The sequence below is a fragment of the Psammomys obesus genome, unplaced genomic scaffold (assembly GCF_907164565.1).
Source record: "Psammomys obesus unplaced genomic scaffold, mPsaObe1.curated_primary_1811, whole genome shotgun sequence".
NCBI classification, from domain to species: Eukaryota; Metazoa; Chordata; class Mammalia; order Rodentia; family Muridae; genus Psammomys; species Psammomys obesus.
In genome coordinates this window covers 1,247,762-1,270,288 of record NW_026596092.1, presented here as the reverse complement: position 1 = coordinate 1,270,288, position 22,527 = coordinate 1,247,762, and the positions used below count along the sequence as shown (strand labels likewise).

General features: G+C 38.6%; 1 protein-coding gene across 2 annotated transcripts in view; it reads left to right on the top strand.

Moving 5' to 3' along the window:
• Atp9b (ATPase phospholipid transporting 9B (putative)) overlaps positions 1–22,527 on the top strand; it is a 219,926-nt gene that overhangs the window by 28,496 nt on the left and 168,903 nt on the right. The window lies entirely within an intron of this gene.

The window sequence follows — 22,527 nt, the reverse complement described above, 5'->3', positions numbered from 1 at the left end:
TTTAAAGATGTTCAGCATCAGGAAGGTTGAGAACCACTGGGTTAGATAATAATAGGCAATACAACAGATAAAATTGTGACCTTCAGAGTGGTCTGCTCTTAAGGTTATCCATGCTTACTTGTGTAGGCCCCTTTTACAACTGGAGACCTTCCAGTGAGGTCATACAGCTGAAGGAGCCCTTACTCCAGGTCAGGTCTAATGCTCATCATAGTAAAGTCATGCTGAGGTATTATTAATGATGGCCAGCCCACAAAGCCATTAACAGTAGGGTAGACTTGCAGAATGACAGTAACATTCCTTATTTGTATGGAATATAAATACAAAAATCCTGAATAAGTGAATACATATTTCACTTGCTAAATAAATTCAGTTCAAGGGGCCTTGGCACTGACTTGGGGGAAAGTGACGTGGCACACTCCTACTGTCTTGGGCCAGCCCTTTGGAGGGTTGTCATTGTATACTGAAGACTTTTTAAATGAGCATATCATTTTAAAGGGACTTATTCTTAGAAAAACATAGTGATTGGTAAGACAAAAAATGCTTATTGTTATTTTTGGGTAAGTTTTAAAATAAACCTGCAAAGGGTATGAAACTAGAATGAAGCCCACAATAGGGGTCAGAGAGATGTTGAGGATTATGGGGCGAGCAGAAGGGCACATAAAACATGACAGCAGAGATGAAGCTATAGAGAGAGGGTAGAGGAGTACAAGATAGGGGTGGGGTGTACAGAAGGGTAAGAGCCTGGGAGAAAAATAAAGAGACAGATTTTCTTTGAAACAGTTATTCATGCTAGTTAAACACTGTATATGCTAATGAAAAATGTTAAAGTGTGTGTGGAATGAATACACAGTTCTTTTGATCAGCTCTTTTGTGTCCAGCACTATTGTAGGCAATGTTGATACAACAGTGAACAAACTAGACAAGATTCTATCCTAATAGGACTTGAATTGTCAGGAAAAGACAGTCTAGAAGCAAATACATAGTGCCAGATTTTGTAATCCTGGCTGAAAATAAGGAAATATAAGACAGGATAAAGTGTAGGGGAAGATCGGAGTAGTTTTAGATAAGATGGAAGGGAAGGTGTTTTGGGGGGAGTGGCAATTGAATGACAACACAATTGGCTTTGTACAGAATTGGGAAAGAAGGTTTCAGGCTGAAGGCACAGCAGTTGCATGTGTGACATACTCCAGGGCGTGAGCATGCTATCCTGTAAGGAGGGTGTGGAAAAGAGGATACAGTGATAGGAAATAGAGGGGGAAGGGGTAAGCCCCTCCCCGCTGTGAACATGTGCCTACTATAGGAGAACAGTATGGATAAGGGGACAGTACCTGCGATTTGGGAGAACATTAGTGAGTTGGACAGGGTGGTTAGGATTTTACTCTCGATGAATATGAATCAGTGTGTATGTATACGTAGAAAGGTGAAGAGTAGTTTCAGGGAAGTGACTGTGATGGTAAATATTGCTTGCTGTATGCCCTGGAGGTTAGAAAAGCAGAGGTATTTGTGAGACAATTAGAATTAGATCATAGCGGCTCTGATTGAATCTGTGGTTTAGTTTCTTGGTAGACTCAGAATTTGAATAGGCTATTGAAAAGGCAGGGCCCGGATGGAGAAAGTAGGACAATCAGGGTGTGACCTTGCCAGCCATATCTTGCCCTGGCTACTTCTTGGCCATCACGACCTGAGTAGTTCTGCCCTCTTTGTTGTGATGGACTTACACCAGGAGCTAAAACCCAAAGATAAACTTTTCTTTCTCTAAGTTGTCTGTGTCACTTGTATCTTCTCGGAGATGTAAATGTTACTGCTACAATAGTATGGAGAGGGCTGTAGATGACTTTCTTCCTCCCACCCACTAGAGGGATCTTTTGAATTGACTTTTGTAATTTTCTTGTATTTTGTTGTAATTTTCTGCATTTCTTAGTAACTTTTAGGACTCTGGAATATATCATTAAAATAGTATGTACTATTGTCTTGCATTCTTTAAAAATACTTTAAGTTACCTTACTTTGGATCCTATTGTAACATATTTTTCTGGCCTAATATAGATTTATGAAATTGGTCCATGTTTGTACATGTGTATCTACTTCATCTTTCATTTCTCTATTTTTTAAAAATAAGCTATCTTTACACTTTGTCAATTCTCTTGATAGGTTTTTTTCTAAATTTTTGCCAGTAGAGATTGTTGTAATTAATAATTCATTTATTCATAACTCCATAGTGCATTTAGAAAACATTATGTATGCTACATACTTCCTAGGAGTTTATCTTAAATGATTTATTTATTTATTTATTTATTTATTTATTTATTTATTTATTTATTTATTTATTTTTGAGCCTGTCCTCAGTATGTAGCCCTAGGTGGCTTGTAATTCACTACATAGACTATTCCAAACTCACACAGATTTCTGCCTGCCTCCATCTCCCAGTGCTAAGAAGAAAGGTCTGCATGGCTTAATCTCTGCTTTTTGATGAAGGCAGTATAACATTAAAAAACACTGTAAAACAGAAAAAGTATTCGCTAATACTAGAGCAACTGTGTATTTGATTTTATTGTGTGTATTTCTCACTTCTTTTTCTATAGTTTTGCTTACCATTTAAATATTATTTTAATTTAGATTAAAATTTATTTTAAGTTTAAGCAGTGATAGTCTGAGAATATAAATTCTTAAAAACCTGAAGCCAGGTATATTCAGTCATGCTTTGCTCTTGCACTTTGCCTTTATTGTTAACTCTGATTTCACTGGTTTTTTTTTGTTGTTGTTGTTTTTTTGTTTTTTTTTTAATTTGCTTTGGTTGATCAGCTTTCCTTGTGTATCTCTGGCTAGTTTGGAACTTGCTACATAGACTAGGCTGGCCTCAGTCTTCCAATGGGTTCTTTAGGTTTTATACAAAAAAAGAAAATGCTTATCCTTTAGATATTTTATGGGGAATTTTATTTGATCTTTTCATAAAGTTGGTTATTTTAGCCATGCTTTGAATAGTATGTATTTGTGTGTGTGTGTGTGTGTGAATTTTCAGATACAGTTTTGTTTTTGAAGGGCTTTATGATTTTTTGGCATTGTGAGACTAATTGTATTTAGATAAATATTTTTTCCATTTTTTTATTAATTTTTAAAAATTATTTTTTTAAATTAATCACAGTTTATTCACTTTGTATCCCAGCTGTAGTCCCTACCCTTGTCCCCTTCCCAGTTCTACCCTCCCTCCCTCTCTTCCCCTACCTGCCCTCCCTCTTTTCCTCCTATGCCCCTCCCCAAGTCCACTGCTAGGGGAGGTCCTCCTCCCCTTCCATCTGACTCTAGCTTATCAGGTCTCATCAGGACTGGCTGGCTGCCTTGTCTTCCTCTGTGGCCTGGCAAGGCTTCTCCTCCCTCAGGGGAAGGTGATCAAAGAGCCAGCTACTGAGTTCATATCAAAGACAGTCTCTGTTCCAGTTTCTAGGGAACTTACTTGGACACTGAGCTTCCAAGGGCTACATCTGTGCAGGGGTTCTAGGTTATCTCCATGCATGGTCCTTGTTTAGAGTATCAGTCCCAGAAAAGACCCCTGTGCCCAGATATTTTAGTTCTGTTCTCCTTTTGGAGCTCCAGTCCCCTCCAGGTCTTTCTATCTCCCCCTTCTTTCATAAGAGTCCCTGCACTCTGCCCAATGTTGGCTGTGAGTCTCAGCATCTTCTGTGATACCTTGCTGGGCAGAGTCTTTCAGAGGCCCTCTGTGGTAAGCTTCTGTCCTGCAAAAAGCCTACACATACATAGATAATTATTTTAATATGGGGCCATGTCATTGTTCATGTAAGGAATAGAAGTGAAATGCCTCTTTTTGTTTGACTTGTGACAGGTCTTTTAAATTCTGGTGTCAAAGATCTGAGAACTGAACTATTTTTGTGATATTTTCATTTTGGAGAGATAAGGATGACTACTTATGAATGTTTGTGCTATTTACATGTATCTTAACATTTGATTTAGCAGAAATCTAAAAGAGTGAACACATAGTTTCATCTTCAAATCCAAGGAACAGGCTTCTGGTATGTTATCTCTGTAATACAAACTCAGCAAAGAAATTTAAAAAAAATTTAACTATATAGGATTTATTTCAGAATTATATGTTAGGGACAATATTTATTATTAAAATCATGTTATTATATGAACTCACAAATAAAAGCATCACACAGATAGATTAGCCAGTCAGCCAAACACTTGCCCAGTCCCAAACTCTACATCTCAGTGAAATATAATTACAATGGACATTCTAAAACCATGTAGTTTTGCATTTTCACTATTAATTGCAATTTAATGTACTTATTCACTGATCTAGACAAACAGGTCACTATTCAGTGACAGAGTCCTAAGAGGGGTGACTAGGAGATAAGAGGATTAAAAAAAAAAAAAAAGCCAGGTGTCATAATGCACACTTTTGATCCTAGCACTCAGGGAGGCAGAGGTCAGCTTGGTCCAGGACCGTCAAGGCTACACAGAGGAACCCTGTCTCGAAAAACAAAGCAACAACAAAAACAAAAGAAAAAGGATAAAAAAGGTAGAAAAGCGGGGGCCAGAAGGTCTTGTATAGGCTAAGCTTTATGTAGAAGAAGTTTACTGTGACTGCCACAGCTGGGTGTGGTAGTGCACGCCTATTATTTCAGCCCTTGCTGAGCGCTCGTATTCATGCTCTCCGAGTCTCCAGAATTAAACTGCAGCCGGCAGAGGCCACGGCCTTCTCCATGCTGCACAAGGCTTTTAGCAGTTGTGGCCTTGACCGCAGCCAGGGGTTGCCATGTGTGTTCCTGATTTTAGAAAACAAACTATGTACTTTCTCTATACATCTCAGGAAAGTCTATAGTCGACATAGCTCTCAACAATCCACTGTAAAAGTAAACACCCTCTCCCCAAACTATTATGATAAAGTTGAAACTAGAAAAACCATAAGGTTTATGACTTCTTTCATGGCTCATGTGTCCTTTTGTCTCCATGCTGTCTTTCCTCATTACCAAATTTGACTCCTTTTTGGTCTTCTTTCTAAGTGTTTTGCTCTACCCACACTCACATCTGCTCATGTATATGTATGTATATATATACACACAAATTTACATCACAGGTTTGTATCTGTATATGAGGGAGAACATAGGTTTTTTGTTTTTTTTTTATGAGTTTGGGTAACCTTGCTTCTTAATATTAAAAGTCTGCCCATTTTTCTGATAATTTCGTGACTTTTTTTTGTTTACAACTGAATAACTATTTTAAAAAAATGCCATTATCCCTAATTTTTCGGGAAATGCTATTAAAACTGTTTTGAGATACTACCTCACCCCAGAAAGGATGGTTATGATCAAGAAATCTGGTGACAAATGCTGGAGAGGATGTGGAGAAAGAAGCCCTTACTCACTGCTGCTAGAAGTGCATATTAATGCATGCGACTACTATGGAAACATTTTGGAGGCTCCTCAAAAATGATAAGTGGGAGAATGACAGGACCCAGCTATTTCACGCCTGCTCATGTGGTCAGAGATCCGTATCCTGTCATAGAGATAATTGCACATCCATGTTTATTGCTGGTTTTTTTTTTTTTATGATAGCAATGAAATGGAGGCGATCAAGGTTTCTGTCAACAAGTGAATGGATAATGAAAATTTATAAAATGGAATAATATCCAGCTGTAAAACTTTTTAATTAAAATAGATGAAACCCATAGACATTTGTAAATTTTTTTAGTAAATAAAACTTAAAAACCTTAACAGAAATCTAAAGAATAGATTTTAAAATTTGTATAGACATCTTTTTAAATGCTTTCTGTCCAGGGCACATTCTCTTTAAACACACACTTACATTTTGACATCTTTTCTCTGCTTGTTCTCTAATGTTTTGTCAGGTTGCTCAGATTAAGGTATTAGCATTTCTAGATTTCTCTTAGCTGAAAGCCACCAAAACTTTGTTAGAGTTGGTGGTCATAATAGTTAGTCTATTGTCCACCAGTTTATAGTAAATAAATTACTTCAAGTGTAGTATATTCCCTGTACATTGTAATGAAGATAATTTTAAAATGTATTTATTTTATTCATGAATGTGGGTATTTTGTCTGCATGTGTATCCATAGGTCAGAAGAGGGCACTGGATCCTCTGCTGCCATGTGGGTGCTGGGAATCACACCCATATCCTCTGAAAGAGCAACTAGAGCTTTTAATTGCTGAGCCATGTCTCTGGTCTCCTCAAATTGCAATACTTTAAAAACTAGTATTATCCTTATTTTTGATAATAAATTTCGTTACTCTCAAACAATGTTATTATTTAGCTCTATCTCTGAACTGCTTTCTCTTGTGCTTTTCCATTGGCCCAGAAACATAAACTGAAAATAACGTGATTTATTTTTTTACCATTCTGTGTCAGAATGAAGATTATTTGTAGTCAGTAAGGAGGACTAGATCTATACTTGGGGAAGAATTCTATGTGTATTTGTGCACACATATTTATGTGTATGTGTTGTATGAATTATTTATATGCATCTTTGTGGGAACCAGAGGTGAAGATTGGATGTCTTACTCCACCTTGATTCTGGTCCTCATGCTTTCTTGTCAGGTACTTTAACAGCTGAACCCTTCCCCACCCCCACCCCCACCCTGAGAAGACTCTTGGGTGAGCAAAATATGTCTCTCATACTCAACCTGGATCAAACGGAAGGAAAAGAGCCCAGGAATAGATACCCAAGAATAGTATAGCCTGGTATATGGTAGATGTAATTTAGACACTCTTAAGCTGTTTATTTTATTTTTATTTTTTCAACATTGGCTGATCTAGCTACATTCGCAGTGTATGAGGGTCCCTTTTGTCCACATCCTTACCAGTTTTTGTTTTTTTGTTTTCCCTTTAATTGAAAATAGATTTTCTTCCCCTCACAAAATGTATTCTGAGTAAGGTTTCTCTTCTACACCTCCTAGGTCTTTCCCACCTGCATTTCCATCCAGATCCACAGCTTTCTGCCTCTCATAAGAAAACAAACAGGCACCAGGTGATAGTTTTACAAGCCTTTAATCCCAGCACTTAGGAGGCAGAGAGAGGAGAATCTCTGGGTTTGAGGCCTGCCTGGTCTACAGAGCGAGTTCTAAAACAGAGAAACTCTATTTCAAAAAAGAAGAAAGGAAGGAAGGAAGGAACAAGGGAGAGAAAAAGAAAAAGAAAGAAAGAAGAAAAGAAAAAGTGAAAACAAACAGGTTTCTATGGCATGATAATAAAATATAAAAAGATAAAACAAAAACTAACATGCTGGTTTGGACCAAACAGAAGGAAAAGAGCCCAGGAGAAGGCTCAAGAAACTAAGGTCCAGTTCTTTTTTTTTTTTTTTTTCTTTTCTTTATTAATTAAACTTTATTCACTTTGTATCCCCCCTGTGGTTCTCTCCCTCCTCCAGTCCCAATCCCTCCCTTCCTCCACCCTCTGCATGCATGTCCCTCCCCAAGTCCACTGATAGGGGAGGACTTTTTTCCTTCCTTCTGATCCTAGTCAATTAGGTCTCATCAGGAGTGGCTGCATTGTCTTCTTCTGTGGCCTGGTAATGCTGCTTCCCCCTCAGGGGGAGGTAATTAAAGAGCAGGCCAATCAGTTCATGTCAGAGACAGTCCCTGTTCCTATTACAATGGAACCCACTTGGATACTGAACTGCTCTGGGCTACATCTGTGCAGGGGTCTTAGGCTATCTCCATGCATAGTCCTTGGTTGGAGTGTCAGTCTCAGGAAAGATCCCTGTGCTCAGATTTTTTGGTTCTGTTGCTCTCCTTGTGGAGTTCCTGTCCTCTCCAGATCTTACTGTTTCCCACTTTTTTCCTAAGATTCCCTGTACTCTGCCCAAAGGTTGCCCATAAGTCTCAGCATCTACATTGATAGTCTGCAGGGCAGAGCTTTTCAGAGGTCCTCTGTGTCAGGCTCCTGACTTGTTCCCTCTTTTCTCCTTCTTCTGATGTCCAGCCTCTTTGCCTTTCTGGATAGGGATTGAGCATTTTAGCAAGAGTCCTCCCTCTTGATTAGTTTCTTTAGGTATACAGATTTTAGTAGGTTTATCCTAGATTATATGTCTATATGAGTGAGTATATACCATGTGAATCTTTCTGCTTCTGGGATAGCTCACTCAGGATGATCTTTTCCAGGTCCCACCATATACCTGCAAATTTCATAATTTCCTTGTTTTTTTATTGCTGAATAACGACAGCCTACAGATTGGGAAAGGTTCTTTACCAACCCTATATCTGACAGAGGGCTAATATCCAGTATATATAAAGAACTAAAGAAGTTAAACAGCAAAAAAATCAGGTAATCCAATTAAAAAATGGGGTACAGAGTGAAACAGAGAATTCTCTGCAGAAGAATATTGAATGTCAGAGAAATACTTCAAGAAATGCTCAACCTCATTAGCCATCAGGGAAATACAATTCAAAACGACCCTAAGATTTCACCTTATACCCATCAGAATGGCTAAGATAAAAAACTCAAGAGACAACACATGCTGGAGAGGTTGTGGAGAAAGGGGAACCCTCCTCCACTGCTGGTGGGAATGTAAACTTGTACAACCACTCTGGAAAGCAATCTGGCACTTTCTCAGACAGCTAGGAATAGTGCTTCCTCAAGATTGAGCTATTCCACTCCTAGGCATATACCCAAAAGAGGCGCAAGTACACAGAAAGGACATTTGCTCACCCATGTTTGTAGCAGCCTTATTTGTAATAGCCAGAAGCTGGAAACAGCCCAGATGCCCCTCAGTGGAGGAATGGATGCACAAGTTGTGGTATATCTATACAATGGAATATTACTCAGCAATAAAAAACAAGGAAATCATGAAATTTGCAGGTAAATGGTGGGATCTGGAAAAGATCATCCAGTTCTTCATACACTTGGGAATCACATCAAAATACTAAACTGGAAGTTACACGCACACACACACACATACACACCACACACACATATGCAAAGAACCTGTAAGGTAAAAAGAGAGAAGAAAAACATATAAATACAATGAAAATAAAAAAATAATGGATTAATTTAAAAAGAAGATGACCCCCTGATACAACCCTCTGAGTCAAGGAACCTGCAAAGGCACTTCTGTTGGCTATCTACTGCTGAACATGTGGCCTCTTTGTAAAAGTAGTTTGTTTTCCCAGTGAGACACCCTTGGAAGAAACTAAATTTTCATTTGCATGTGTAGACAGCTTCTGGGTTAGGCATGGGGTCATGTGCCTCCTCCTTTTTTCAACTATAAGACTCCAACTACTGCAAACAAGTGCAGGCCCAGTGCGTGCTGCCTCAGTCTGTGAGTTCATATGTACATTGGTCCTGTTGATTTTGAAGGCCTGGCTTTCTTTGCTGTCCTCATGGCCTCTGGTTCTTACACTCTGTCTCTTCTTCCTTGAGATTCACTGAGCCCTTTTGTGTGTTTTTGTAAGGGAAGGGGTAGGGTTGGTGAAGACACCCTGTTTAGGGCTGAGTGTTCCAAGGTCTCTTACTGCATAGTGTCTGCCTTCGGGTCACCACTCATTTTCGTCTGCTTCAGGAGGGAGCGTCTTTGATGATGACTGAGGAAGGTGTTGATTTATGAGGATAGCAGAATGATATTAGGAGTCACTGTTGGGTTTGGATTCCATGTTGTGGAGTGGGCCTTCAGTCAAATTAGAAAGTGGTTGGTTACTCTCACAAACATTATACCACCATTGCAGGCCGAACACCATTGTTGATTAAAGGATTTGTAGCTGGGTTGATGTTCATATTTCAATTTTGGTACCATTAAGAGTACCTTTTTTGTACCAAACATACCAGAACATAGAGGTGAAGGCTTTATATAGGTACGAGCTTGACTACTCCATGTTCGGTAAGCTGTGTGTAGGTATTGTCTCCAGCAGGTAGGACTTGGTATCAGGTTGTGTAAAGCAACCCATAGTTTTGCCAACAGCCTGGTTGTTTGGGGATTCCTAGGGGACCTTTTTGGCCAGCAATTCAATTACATCTCACTCAGCCCCAGTACTGGAAGCTTCATTTAGTGTCAGAGCATGTCCAGCTGGGACTCTGTCTTCCCCATCATGTGGTGATTTCATTTAGATTGCCTTTGTTTATGTGTATATTTTAGGAAGTTTCTACTGTGTTAGGTTTTTTTTCATACTATTCCTCAAATGATCCTTAATTTTAGCTGTCTCCCTGTATTCCATCCCCTTGTTCCCCTCTTCTTCCTTTCTACTTGACTATCCAGTTCTAGTTCCTTTATTTATCTATATTTTTCTATTTCCCTTTCCTAGAGAGAACTATCTGTTCCTCCAGTCCCTTACTCTATACCTAACATTTGTGGTTCTATGGATTATAGCTTGGCTGTCATTGACTTAAAAGCTAATATTCATATATAAGTGAATACATACCATATTTCTCTTCCTGGATCTGGGTTACCACACTCAGTGTGATCTCCCCCCCACTCGTTTCATCCATTTACCTGCAAATTTCCTTTTCTAACAGCTGAGTAATATTCCATTGTGTAAACTCATTTTCACATTTTCTTTATCCAGTCTAAATGTTGAGGGACAGTTAAGTTGTTTCCAGTTCCAAGCAATTATGAATAAAGCTGCTTTGAACATAGTTGATCAAGTGTCTTTGTGACACTTAGTCGTCACATCCTTTGTTGAAGCATCCTTTGGGTATAAGCCCAAGAGTGGTATAGCTAGATCTTGAGGTAGACCCATTCCCATCTTCTGGAGGAACCACCACACAGATTTTCCATAGTGGCTTTACAAGTTTGCCCCGACCAGCAATGGATGAGTGCTCCCTTTACTCCACACACTCACCTGCATGAGCTGTCCCTTGTTTTATTGATCTTAGCCATTCTGATGGGTGTAAGATGAAATCTCAAAGTTGTTTTAATTTGCATTTTTCTGATGGCTAAGTGTGTGGAACATTTCTTTAAGCGTTTCTCAGTCATTTGTGTTTCAGCTGTTGAAAACTGTTTGGATCTATACCTCATTTTTGAATTGGGTTGTTTGTTTTCTTGTTACTTGGTTTTTTAAGTTCTTTATATATTTTGGATATTAGTCCTCTACAGGACTTGTAGTTGGTAAAATCTGTAAGCTCATTCTGTAAGCTACTGCTTTGTCTGCATGACAGATTTCCTTGCCATACAGAAACTTTTCAGTTCCATGAGGACCCGTTTGCTAATTGTTGACCGTAGTTCCTGTGCAGTGTTCTGTTCAGAAAGGTTTTTTCTTTATCTGGTTTTATGTTGAAATCCTTGATCCATATGGAGTTGAATTTTGTTCAGATTGATAAGTACAGATCTATGTGCTTTCTTCTATATGCAGCCACTAGTTTGAGCAGCATTAAATGTTTTGAAGATACTGTCTTTTGTCAGTGTGTATTTCTGGTTTCTTTATCGAAAACTGGATGTCCATAGATATGTGGATTTATGTCTGCACCTTCAATTTGATTCTAGTTTCTTTTTGTGCCAATACCATGCTGGTTTTTTTTTTTTTTTTTTTGTGTGTGTGTGTGTGTGTGTGTGTGTGTGTGTGTGTGTGTGTTTGCTTGTTTTTTTTCTTTTTTTGGTTACTATAGCCTAGTAGTACAGCTTGAAATCCCAGGATGGAGCTGCCTCTGGTAGGCACACGCCTATATGAAGAAAATTGCCCTCTCAAGATCTGCGAAGGATTGTCTTTTTGCTGGGCATGGTAGCTCATGCCTGTAATCCCAGCACTTGGAAGGCAGAGGCAGGTAGATTTCTGTGAGTTCCAGGCCAGCCTGCTCTACAGAGTGAGTCCAGGACAGCCAAGGCTACACAGAGAAACCCTGTCTAGAAAAACAAAAACAAAACAAAACAAAAAATTGTCTTCTGATTTTGGTGGGGATTGAGTTGAATCCATAGATTTGGTAGGATGGCCATTTTTACTGATCTTACTGATCCACAAGCATGGGGGATTTTTTTTTCATCTTCTGATACCTATTTCAATTTCTTCTGGATCCTGAAGTTTTTATTTTTTATTTTATTTATTACAATATATTCTCTTTGTATCCCAGCTGTAGCCCCCCTCCCTGCCCCCTTCCTGTCCCCTCCCAATCATGCTCTCCCTCCTACATCTCCCATGACCCTCTCCAAATCCACTGATAGAGGAGTCCTCCTCCCCTTCTATCTGACCCTAGTCTATCAGGTCTCATTAGTAGTAGCTCCATTGTCTTCCTCAGTGGCCTGGTAAGGCTGATCCCTGATCAGGGTTTGGTGATCAAAGAGCCAGCTACTGAGTTCATGTCAGAGACAGCCCCTGTTCCCATTACTAGGGAACCCACTTGGACACTGAGCTGCCATGGTCTACATCTGTGCAGGGGTTCTAGGTTATGTCCATGCATGGTTCTTATTTGGAGTATCTGTCTCAGAAAAGACCCTTGTGCCCAGAATTTTTGGTTCTGTTGCTCTCCTTGTGGAGCTCCAGTCCCCTCCAGGTCTTTCTATCTCCCCCTTCTTTCATAAGAGTCCCTGCACTCTGCCCAAAGTTTGTTTATGAGTCTCAGCATCTGCTTTGATACCTTGCTGGGTAGAGTCTTTCAGAGGCCCTCTGTGTAGGCTCCTGTCCTGTTCCCTGTTTTCACCCTCTTCTGATGTCTATTCTGTTTCCCTTTCTGAATGAAGATTGAACATCTTATCCAGGGTCCTTCTCCTAGTTTAGCTTCTTTAAGTGTACAGATTTTAGTATGATTATTGTATATTATATGTCTAATATCCACTTATAAGTGAGTATATGCTTCACTCAGGATGATCTTTTCCATTTCCCCACATTTGCCTGCAAATTTCATGATTTCTTTGTTTTTAATTGCTGAGTAGTATTCTATTGTGTAAATGTACCACAATTTCTGTATCCATCAGATTCGTTTTTATCATACAAGTCTTTTACTTCCTGGTTAGAATTACCTCAATATATCTTGTATTATTTGAGGCTATTGTGAAAGATGTTTTTTTCCCTGATTTCTTTTTCCATCCATTTGTCATTTGTATGTAAGGAGGCTGCTGATTTTTGTGAGTTAATTTTTGTATCCTGCTAAGTTTGCTAAAAGTTTACTATGTTTTAAGCATAGGATTTTCTAGTGGAATTTTTAGGGTCATTTAGTTTTCCTGTCCTGTCATATGCAAATATAGATACTTTGACTTCTTCCTTTCTAATTTATTTCACCTTAATCTCATTTAGTTGTTTTACCGCTGCTCTAGCTAAAACTTCAAATATTGAATAGATGTGGGGATGGTGAACAACTTACATTATTATTGATTTCAGTGGGATTGCTTTGAGTTTCTCTCCATTTAACTTGATGTTTGCTGTGGGCTTGCTATAAACTGCCTTTATTATGTTTACATATGCCCCTTATATCCTTAATCTTTTCTGGACCTTTATCATAAAGGGGTGTTGGATTTCATCAGAGGCTTTTTTTGTTAATTAGATGATCATTTAGTTTTCATTTTTAGTTAGTTGTTTTAGTGGATTACATTTGTTGATTTACATGTTGAACCATCTCTGCATCTCTGGGATGGTGGATGATCTTTTTGGTGGGTTTTTAGATTTTGTTTGCAAGTATTTTACTTAGAATTTTTGCATCTGTGTTCATAAAGGAAATTAGTCTGCAATTCTCTTTCTTTGTTGGGTCTTTATGTAGTTTGTGCATTGAATTGGGCAATGTTCCTTCTGTTTCTATTTGTGGAATAATTTGAGGAGTATTGGCATTAGCTTTTCTTTGAAAGCCTGATAAAATTCTGAGCTAAAGCCATCTGGCCCTGGGCTTTTTGTTTGTTTGTTTTTGGTTAGAAGACCTTTATTGACTGCTACTATTTTACTAGGTGCTATAGGTCAGTTTACATGCTTATCTGAACTTGATTTAACTTTGGTAAATGGTATTTATTGAGACTATTATCCATTCTTTTTAGACTTTCCAATTTGGAGTATAGGTTTTAAAAGTATGTTTTATGATTCTCTGGATTTTCTTGGTGTCTGTTGCTATGTTCTCCCTTTTTTGTTTGTTTGTTAATTTGGATATTCTCTCCCTGCCTTTTGGTTAATTTGGATAAGGGCTTGACAGTTTTACTGGTTGGAGCAAAGAACCAACTATTTTCTTCATTGATTTTTTTTTCATTTTTTTAAATTTTATTTTATGAATTTTATCTCCCAGTTTGATTATTTCTTTCTTTCTTTGTATGTGTGATTTCTTTTTGTTCTAGAGCTTTCAGTTGTGCTATGACTTTACTAGCATGAGTTTGTTTTTTTTAATGTAGGCAATTAGTGCTATGTACTTATTTTCTGCTAAAGTTTCCTTCTTCGTGTCCCTTTGTATGTATTGATTTTCATTAAATTCCAGAAGGTGTTTCATTTTCTTGACTCATTTTTCATGCAGTAGTTAGTTGCTCTGTTGTTGTTGATGCCCAGTTTTAGTCCATGGTGGTCAGATAGGGTGCATGGTGCTATTTTAGTATCCTTTTGTCCTTTGAGATGTATTTTGTGTTTGAGTATGTGGTTAACGTTGGGAAAGTTCCATGAGTTTCTGAAAAGAAGGTATATTGTTTTGTGTTTGGGTGAAATGTTCTATAGACATTTGTTAAAGCCATTGGGTTTATAACTTATGTTAGCTCTAGCATTTCTCTGTTTAGGTTTTGTCTGGATGACCTTCCTATCTGCAAGAGTTGGTGTTTGCTGTCTCCTGTGATCAGGGTCAATATGTGATTCATGCTATAGTAGTGTTTCTTTTAGCAACTTCAGTGCCCTTGTGTTTGGTGCATAGAATTTTAGAATTGCCAGGATTTTTTTTCTTTTTTTTTTAGATTTAAGATTTTCTTTGACTGACATATCTATTTCTTCTACTGTACTGTCAGTGCCTGAGATTTTATCTTCCATCTCTGTATTCTCTTGGTGAGGTTTTTCTCTGCGGTTCTTGTTTGAGTTCATAAATATTCATTTCTAGATTTCCCTCAGTTTGGGTATTCTTTTTTCTATTTCCCTTTCTGGTCTTGAGCTGTTTTACTTATTGTCTTCCACTGTTTATTTTTATTTTTTAAATAATTTCATAGATTTCTTAAAGACATTTATTCATTTTCTCTTTAAGGAGTTCTGTCATATTTATAAATGCTATTTTAAAGTCTTTGTCTTGTACTTTAGCTATGTTACAATATCCAAGATTTATTGTGATAGGGTTTCTGGGCTCTTATGGAGACATATTATCCTGGCTGTTTTTACACTGACGCTTAGTCATCTGGGTTTGGGAAAGATTGTAATTCTAGGTGTTGATAACTGGTTTTGTCTTTGTTGGGTGTTTTGTTCCTTGGGCTTTGTTGCTCTCTGGTTCTTTGGTGAGTGTGGTGTCTGTGTGTTGCTTGGTAGGTAATTATTCTGGGATCCTGAGAGAGTGGCCATGGAGGTTCCAAGTAAAATGTGTTCCTTGGTATTGGGAGCTGACAGTTAGGAATGGTGATGTGCTAGTTGGGGGGATACTGAGGAGGTACACAGGATAGAGGAAAGCAGGGTGTTCCAACAAGATCTTCTAGGCCCCTGGGAAAGGGGACAGCCAGTGAGGAGAGGCCACACATACTGTTCTCTTCCAGAACTAGAGATAAGACCTGGCAATTGAATGTGGAGGAGAGGAGGGGTAGTGAAGATCTGAAGCTTACCTACCTACTTCACTCTCTACTGAATTTTGGGCAGGTTTGGCTGGTGTCTTCCTAGAGGAAGCCTGCTGGAGTAGGGGCTGGCATAGCAGAATGAGTGGAAGGAAGGTGTAGGAGAAGATCTGTGTGAACCCTGGAGCCTGGGACAGAAGGGGGTGGGTATCAGCAGCAGGTGTCTACCATAGATTTGGGGATAAGGATGTGGGATTGGAGTTTTCTGATGGCTAGTGAGGTTGAATATTTCTCCATATGCTCCTTGGTCATTTGTATTTCCTTTTTTGAGAACTCTTTTTATTTTACTAGCCCTTTTCTCATTTGGGTTATTTTACTTCTATTTTTGTCTGTTTGCTTTTTCTTTATATATTTTGAAGTTATTGCAGTATTTCTTCTATATAAAGTATTTTTGTTTTCCTAAGAAGCTAGTCAATGTGGATGAGAAATCAGCTTAAGAAGTATCATTTTTTTTTTTTTTTCTCTTTTTTTTTTTTTTTGTTTATATTTTCTGTGTTTTGAGTGTTCAGAACTGGAGTGATAGGGTGCTATAAACTATTATGTGGGAATTGAGCCTTGTTCCTGTAAAATTAATCTGTGGCCTAACTGCTGAATCTTCTCTCCAGCCTCTAATTTTTTTCATTAGATTGTGGTTTTTATGAAATTTAATTCATTCAGCCATTTTTTTCATTTGGATCTTTTCCAACTTTATATATTAGAAAGTTTAAACTTAGACAGTGAGAATTAACAAAAGATGAAAGCTATCAAGATCAAAATAACAATGAAATTCACAGGAAATTGTTAAATATGTTGAAATTTGCAGAAACAGAATATCACCACATTTTTCAGTAGAATTACTAATCAAGAGGAAATATTTCTGGAAGTGAATCTGAGTAATTCCTAAGAGAATATAATTAGGAGTTGGAAATTTTTAATAAGTGATTATCTGCTAATCGAATCAATGATGACTTTTTAGGTTTTAAATGTAGCATAGATGACATTTACTGTGATTTAATTATAGGGTAATTTTCTGTTGAGAGTAATTTTTCCCCCTGTCACAGGGCCCTTTTCTAATTTTCTGGCATTTATCCTCCTCCCTCCCTCCCACATAAATACACTTACATAAAAACTTAAAAGCTCAGCTACACACACACGTGATAACATGTGCTCTTTGTTGTTCTGAGTCTGGGTTACCTCACTTAATGTAATGTTTTCCAATTCTATGAATCTTCCTGCATGTTGCATATTTTTATTTTTCTCTGTGACTGAACACAAGCCATCGTGTATATGTGAACCTCATTTTTGTTGTTGGACAGGTAGGCTGAATCCATTTCCTGGCTTTTGAATAGAGCAGTGATAAACATGGCTGTGGAGGTGTCTCTGTTGTAAGAGATAGGACCTTTGTTTGGGGGTTCTGTAGTTGGGCTTTATGAAAGTTCTGTTTCTAGTGCATTGAGAAACCTCTAAACTGATACCCATTTGGTTTCACAGTTTACATCCCCTACAGCAGCCAGTAGGTCTTCTGTACTCATGCCTTCTCCATCATTTGCTGCAATGGTTCATGAGATAGCCATTCTGACTAGGATGAGATAGAATCTTAGAGTAGTTTTAACCTGCATTTTCTGATATATAAGTTTGTTGAACATTTAAAAACTATTTATTGGCTATTTTAATTTCTTTATTGATAGCTCTGTTCAGCTCTTCATCCTATGTTTTATTGTTTAGTTTTTTGAGATTTTCATATATTGTGGTTGATAAGACCCCTCCCCCCATTCTGAAGGTGCTGGTTTACTTGATTAGCAGCTTATTTTTCTTTATCAAAGCATTTTAATTTCACAAAGTCCCATTTGTTGATACTTATCCTTATTTCCTGCTACTGGCGTCCTGTGAAGTTCTTGCCTATGCCCATATCTAAAAGTGTTTTCCCTACTTGTTCCTCTGGTATTTTCAGAGTTTCAGATTGAATGGTAATGTTTTTAATCCATTTAAAGCTGATTTTTAGCAGAGTGAGAGATACAGGTCTAGTTTCAGTCTTCTACATGTATATGTCAAGTTTTCCCAGCGTCAGTCGTTAAAGAAGCTGTATTTTCCAATGAGAATTTTTGATTTCTTTGTTGCAAATCACGTGAATTAATGTCTGGGACTTCTATTCCTTTAATCTATATGTCAAAACAGACATATGCCAGTACTGTAATGCTTTTGTACTATGTCTCTGCAGTTCTACAGTTCTTGAAATCAGGTATGGGGTGTGTGTGTGTGTGTGTGTGTGTGTGTGTGTGTGTGTGTGTGTGTTGTATGCATGTATTCACATGCCCATGTACATACATGGAGCCAGGCGAGAATGTCTGATGTCTGTGTTGGGTTCTGTTGCCTTGAGACAGGCTCTCTAAACTAGGAGTGTGTCTTTTTGGTGAGGTAGCTAGTGGGCATGCACCTCAGGATGTTCCTATTTCTGTTTCCAAGTGCCAGGGTTATAGATGTCTATAGCCATGCCTGACATTTTACATGGATGCCATTGATTCAAACCCAGGTGCTCATGCTTGAGACACAGTACAGATACCTACTGAGCCATTGCTACCCACCGAGCCATCTATCTCTCATCTCAGAGTGGATTTAGCTATCTGATGTTCTTTTGTGCTTCCAAGTGAATATTGAGATTATTTTCTCTCCCTGGAGAATGATGTTCATACTTTGATGGGGATTTCACTGACTCTCTAGATTGCTTTTGGTAAGATGATCATTTTTACAAAATTCTCCCAATTCAGTCATATTTTAAAACCTATTTTTTCTTTCAGTTTATGCACTTTGTATCCCAGCTGTAGGCCCCTCCCTTGTCCCTTCCCAATTTTACTCTCCCTCCCTCATCTCCTCCCATACCCCTCCCCCAGTCCACTGATAGGGGAGGTCTTCCTCCCCTTCCATGTGATCCTAGTCTATCAGTTCTCATCAGGACTGACTGCACTGTCTTCTTCTGTGGCCTGGTAAGGCTGTACCTCCCTCAGGGGGAGGTGATCAAAGAGCAGACCACTGAGTTCATGTCAGACACAGTCCCTGTTCCCATTACTAGGGAACCCACTTGGTCACTGAGCTGCCTTGGGCTACATCTGTGCAGGGGTTGGATATCTCCATGAATGGTCCTTGGTTGGAGTATCTGTCTCAGAAAAGACCCCTGTGCCCAGATATTTTTAAAACCTATTTTTTTTTTTTGAGTGTCTACATTGGAGGTGTTGGTGAAACATGAAAACATACAAGGAATCCTACCATTCAGACATACCAATACATGCATTGTTATTGGGAGGCATGAGCTTATTCTTATTCTCTTTGATTCTGAATATCTTTATTTTTAGGGTAAAGGAGACATAGCTCAGGTTTATCTGACATTTATCAGAGGTAACTTAAAGAACTTGGAGACTTGTATGGCACAAGATAAGCCCTCAAAGAAAAACAGATGCTGTTGTGCACATGATCCTCATGGCCTTTCCTTATAAGATAGGCAGCAGGCCTTGACACACCTGGTGTCCAGCCTAGCTGAAAAGCTCATGCTGCTGTTTCAAGGTGACATTATTTACTGGTAGCTGTTGTGTGCATGCTTTAGGCAGTCATAGGAAACAGGACCAACGCCTGCCTCTTTGCCCAGTCTCAGAAGGCAGTAGGTAGACCCAGCTACTCTTGTGTTGATTTGGTTTTCTAGATCTTCCATCCATAGTCAGTCATGATCAACCAAGGACTCAGAAGAATAGACTTTTAATGTAGAGGCACATTGATTAGAGACCCTGGGAGTCAAAAAGGAAGTAGTAGCATCCACTCCCTTTCTGCAGTTTCATTTCTGCCCTTGGCAGGCCATAGGGTATTTCTAGGGCTCCATGGCCATCTCACTGGTAGGTATGACAGTGGTGATGCTCTTGTTTGTTGTGGATCCTACCCATGCATTACTCAATACAACCTTTATTTGGAACTGTGTTATGAAGTACAATTCTAGCATCCCGTGTCTATGGCAGGGATCAGTTTCCTCCAGAGGGTGTTGGACTTTTGTTTCCAAGATTGGGGTTGATGCTTCCTAATTCCACTCTTTTAAGAATGCCTCATTAGAAATGGAGGCTCTTTTTCTCTGACTTTACAGTTTTTAGAAGCAGTAGGAAATAGCAAGTTTTGCTTTTCTTCTGGTTTCTAATTATGATTCACTTGCTAGAATTAGAGTAATTTTGTTGTCTTTAAGACAGAAGTTTAGAAATATGAAAGTTTTATAGTCACCTAGGAATTTAGAAAAATACACATTTGGGAACCTGCTCCATGAACACCAAAAGTAGCAGTATGCATTTTAGGTAGGACCTGAGCAAGTCTGTGTGGCAGAAATCTTTTCAGGTGATTCTGAAGTGTCCTCCTCTTTTAAAATACTAGCTCTACAGTATAGACATGTGTTTTCATCTTGCTGCCTTTCAGAGCAAGCCAGCCATAACTAGAAGTTCAAGAAATTACCAGTATGTTATGAACTTAGGTTTGTGATTGTGAATATTGCCCTGTATGGGGATAGCTGCAGAGAAGTGAATTCAGAGATGTATACAGTTTATGTTATACCATTGAACTGTGGCTGACCATATGTATCTTTACAGTAGTGTTGTCTCACCATCCACAATGTGCTAAAATAATAAAGGTATGTCTTAACTACTGATGTCACTTAATTAAGGAAATTCATTTTTATATATCTTAGGGTCCTTGATTCTTTTCCCTTTAGGATACTGTTCTAGATGAAGTGTGTGTGTGTGTGTGTGTGTGTGTGTGTGCGTGCCATGCACGTGTGCTCTTTAGAGTGAAGAAAGACATTTTGAGAAGAATGTCATACTTTATTTTATGCTGGGATCCCATGATAAAACTCATTGTATAGCCCAGGCTGGCCTCAGGTTTGTGGCAGTTGTCCTGTCTCAACATCCTGAGTATTGAGATTAGAATCATGAGCTGCCAATTCCTTGCCAATTTTCTTTAAGCTTTTTTTCTCTTGTTGGGGAAGAGCAAGTATGTTCTGCTGCTTTGGTGGTTCATATTTTTTGTTGCTGTAGTTTTAATAAAGTAATAAACAGTAATTAAACTCATGTAGAACATAATGTTCTGGTAACATTATGAACCAAGCTTTCTGTCCAGAATAGGTTTGTTGATGCTTTCTTTAATTTCATTGATAACTTTGGGATGACGTAAGGTCAGTTTAGGTTTGAGGAACCATTTTCTGTCTGTCATGGAGCCATTTGATGGTTAGCAAGCAAGTCTTTCTTGTTCCTAAAATTTTGTACTTTACATCATTAACACAATTTGTTCCTGATCTTAAGAAAAAGATCAGGAACAAAGTCATCTGTCCCAAACACTTCTCTTTCAAGTGTGAGAGCACATACTTTAAGTTGGTACTGAGGTACTTATTTTCTTGTCCCTGAGACAATGTACCTGAGCATAGCAGCTTAAGGAAGGCAAAGTCTGTCGTGGCTCACAGGTTGAGGGTACAGACACCATGACAGGGAAGTCATGCAACAGGAACTGCATACATCCATCATCAGGAAACAGAGAGATGAATGCTCAGCCTCGAACACAGCCCACAGAAGGACACGGCCTCATTCAGATACATGCCCAGAGGGATTTTGAGTCTAGATCCTGTCACTTTTTCTGTCCGTATTAACCATTGTAGCAATCTAATTCTATATACCGACGACATCATTTTTTATATAGGAAACATCTAGGGAATCTACACATAGGAACGTTGAATGGACAAGTTAGTTAGCAAGGTTACAGGCTACAAGATACCAAAACCATTTGTATTTTTATATACTTATTATAACCATCTGAAATGAAATTAGGATAACAGCTCCACTTGTAGCTAAAGTGTGAATGTACATACTGAAAACTACAAAACATAAATATTTGAATAAATGAAAAGTCATTCCATGTTGTGGACCAGTATTATGGTGACAGCATCCTTTAAGTGGGCTATGTATTTAATCCAGGCTCTATCAAAATTCCATATGGCTTCCTTCCTCTTGTCTCCCTCCCCTACTCTCCTCTAGAAAATTATTAGTTGATTGTAAAATTGTTTTGAAAATGCTAGGTACTCAGAGTAGCCAGTATAGTCTAAAAAGTAAATAAAAATGGGAAACTCACATGTCCCTATTGGAAACTATCATAATCTGATAGACCCGTGGTACTAACATAAAGATAAGCTTATAAACAAAAGGAATATGATTGAGTGTCCAAAAGTTAGCCCCAGTATCTATGTATCGCAAGTTGATTTCGAACAAAGGTCCCAAAGCAGTTGATAGTGAAACAACGTCTTGGACAGCCACAAGAAGGATAAAGATGCACTATCTCATGTCACATACTGACCAGGTGGTAAAGGTGTGTCCAGCACAGCCAGCGGTTGGAGAAAACTCTAGTGCTACTTTTGGGGATGGCAGTGGGATTGTGGGATTTGTGGATAGTTGTGCCACTGTGGTCCAAGACATACAGAAACAGCAGCATCAGCAAAGCAGAGTGGCAACCAAAAAGGTCAAAAGAAGATATTGAACAGTGGTCAATGCACAGAGGTCTGGTTAGTTCACACATTGTTTGAAGACAGTTGGCGCTGAGCTGTAGAGAGTCAAGCATTAGCAGGATGTGAGAGATTTCCATGGTATATAATAAAGAATTACTCATTGTTCTTAGGGCTACACAGTTGTGGAGCCTAGGTGTCATAGGGCATGTGACATGTTTATAATTAGGAATACATGGACTTGTAGCTAAAGTGAGATAAAAGGGGTGAAGGATACAGGATTGTTAGATTAATCTGAAATGAGAAGAACTATGCCCTATGACAGTATCTATGTCTGTCTGTCTATCTTTCCTCTGCCCCGCAGTCTGTCTTTCCTCTCCGTGTGTGTGTGTGTG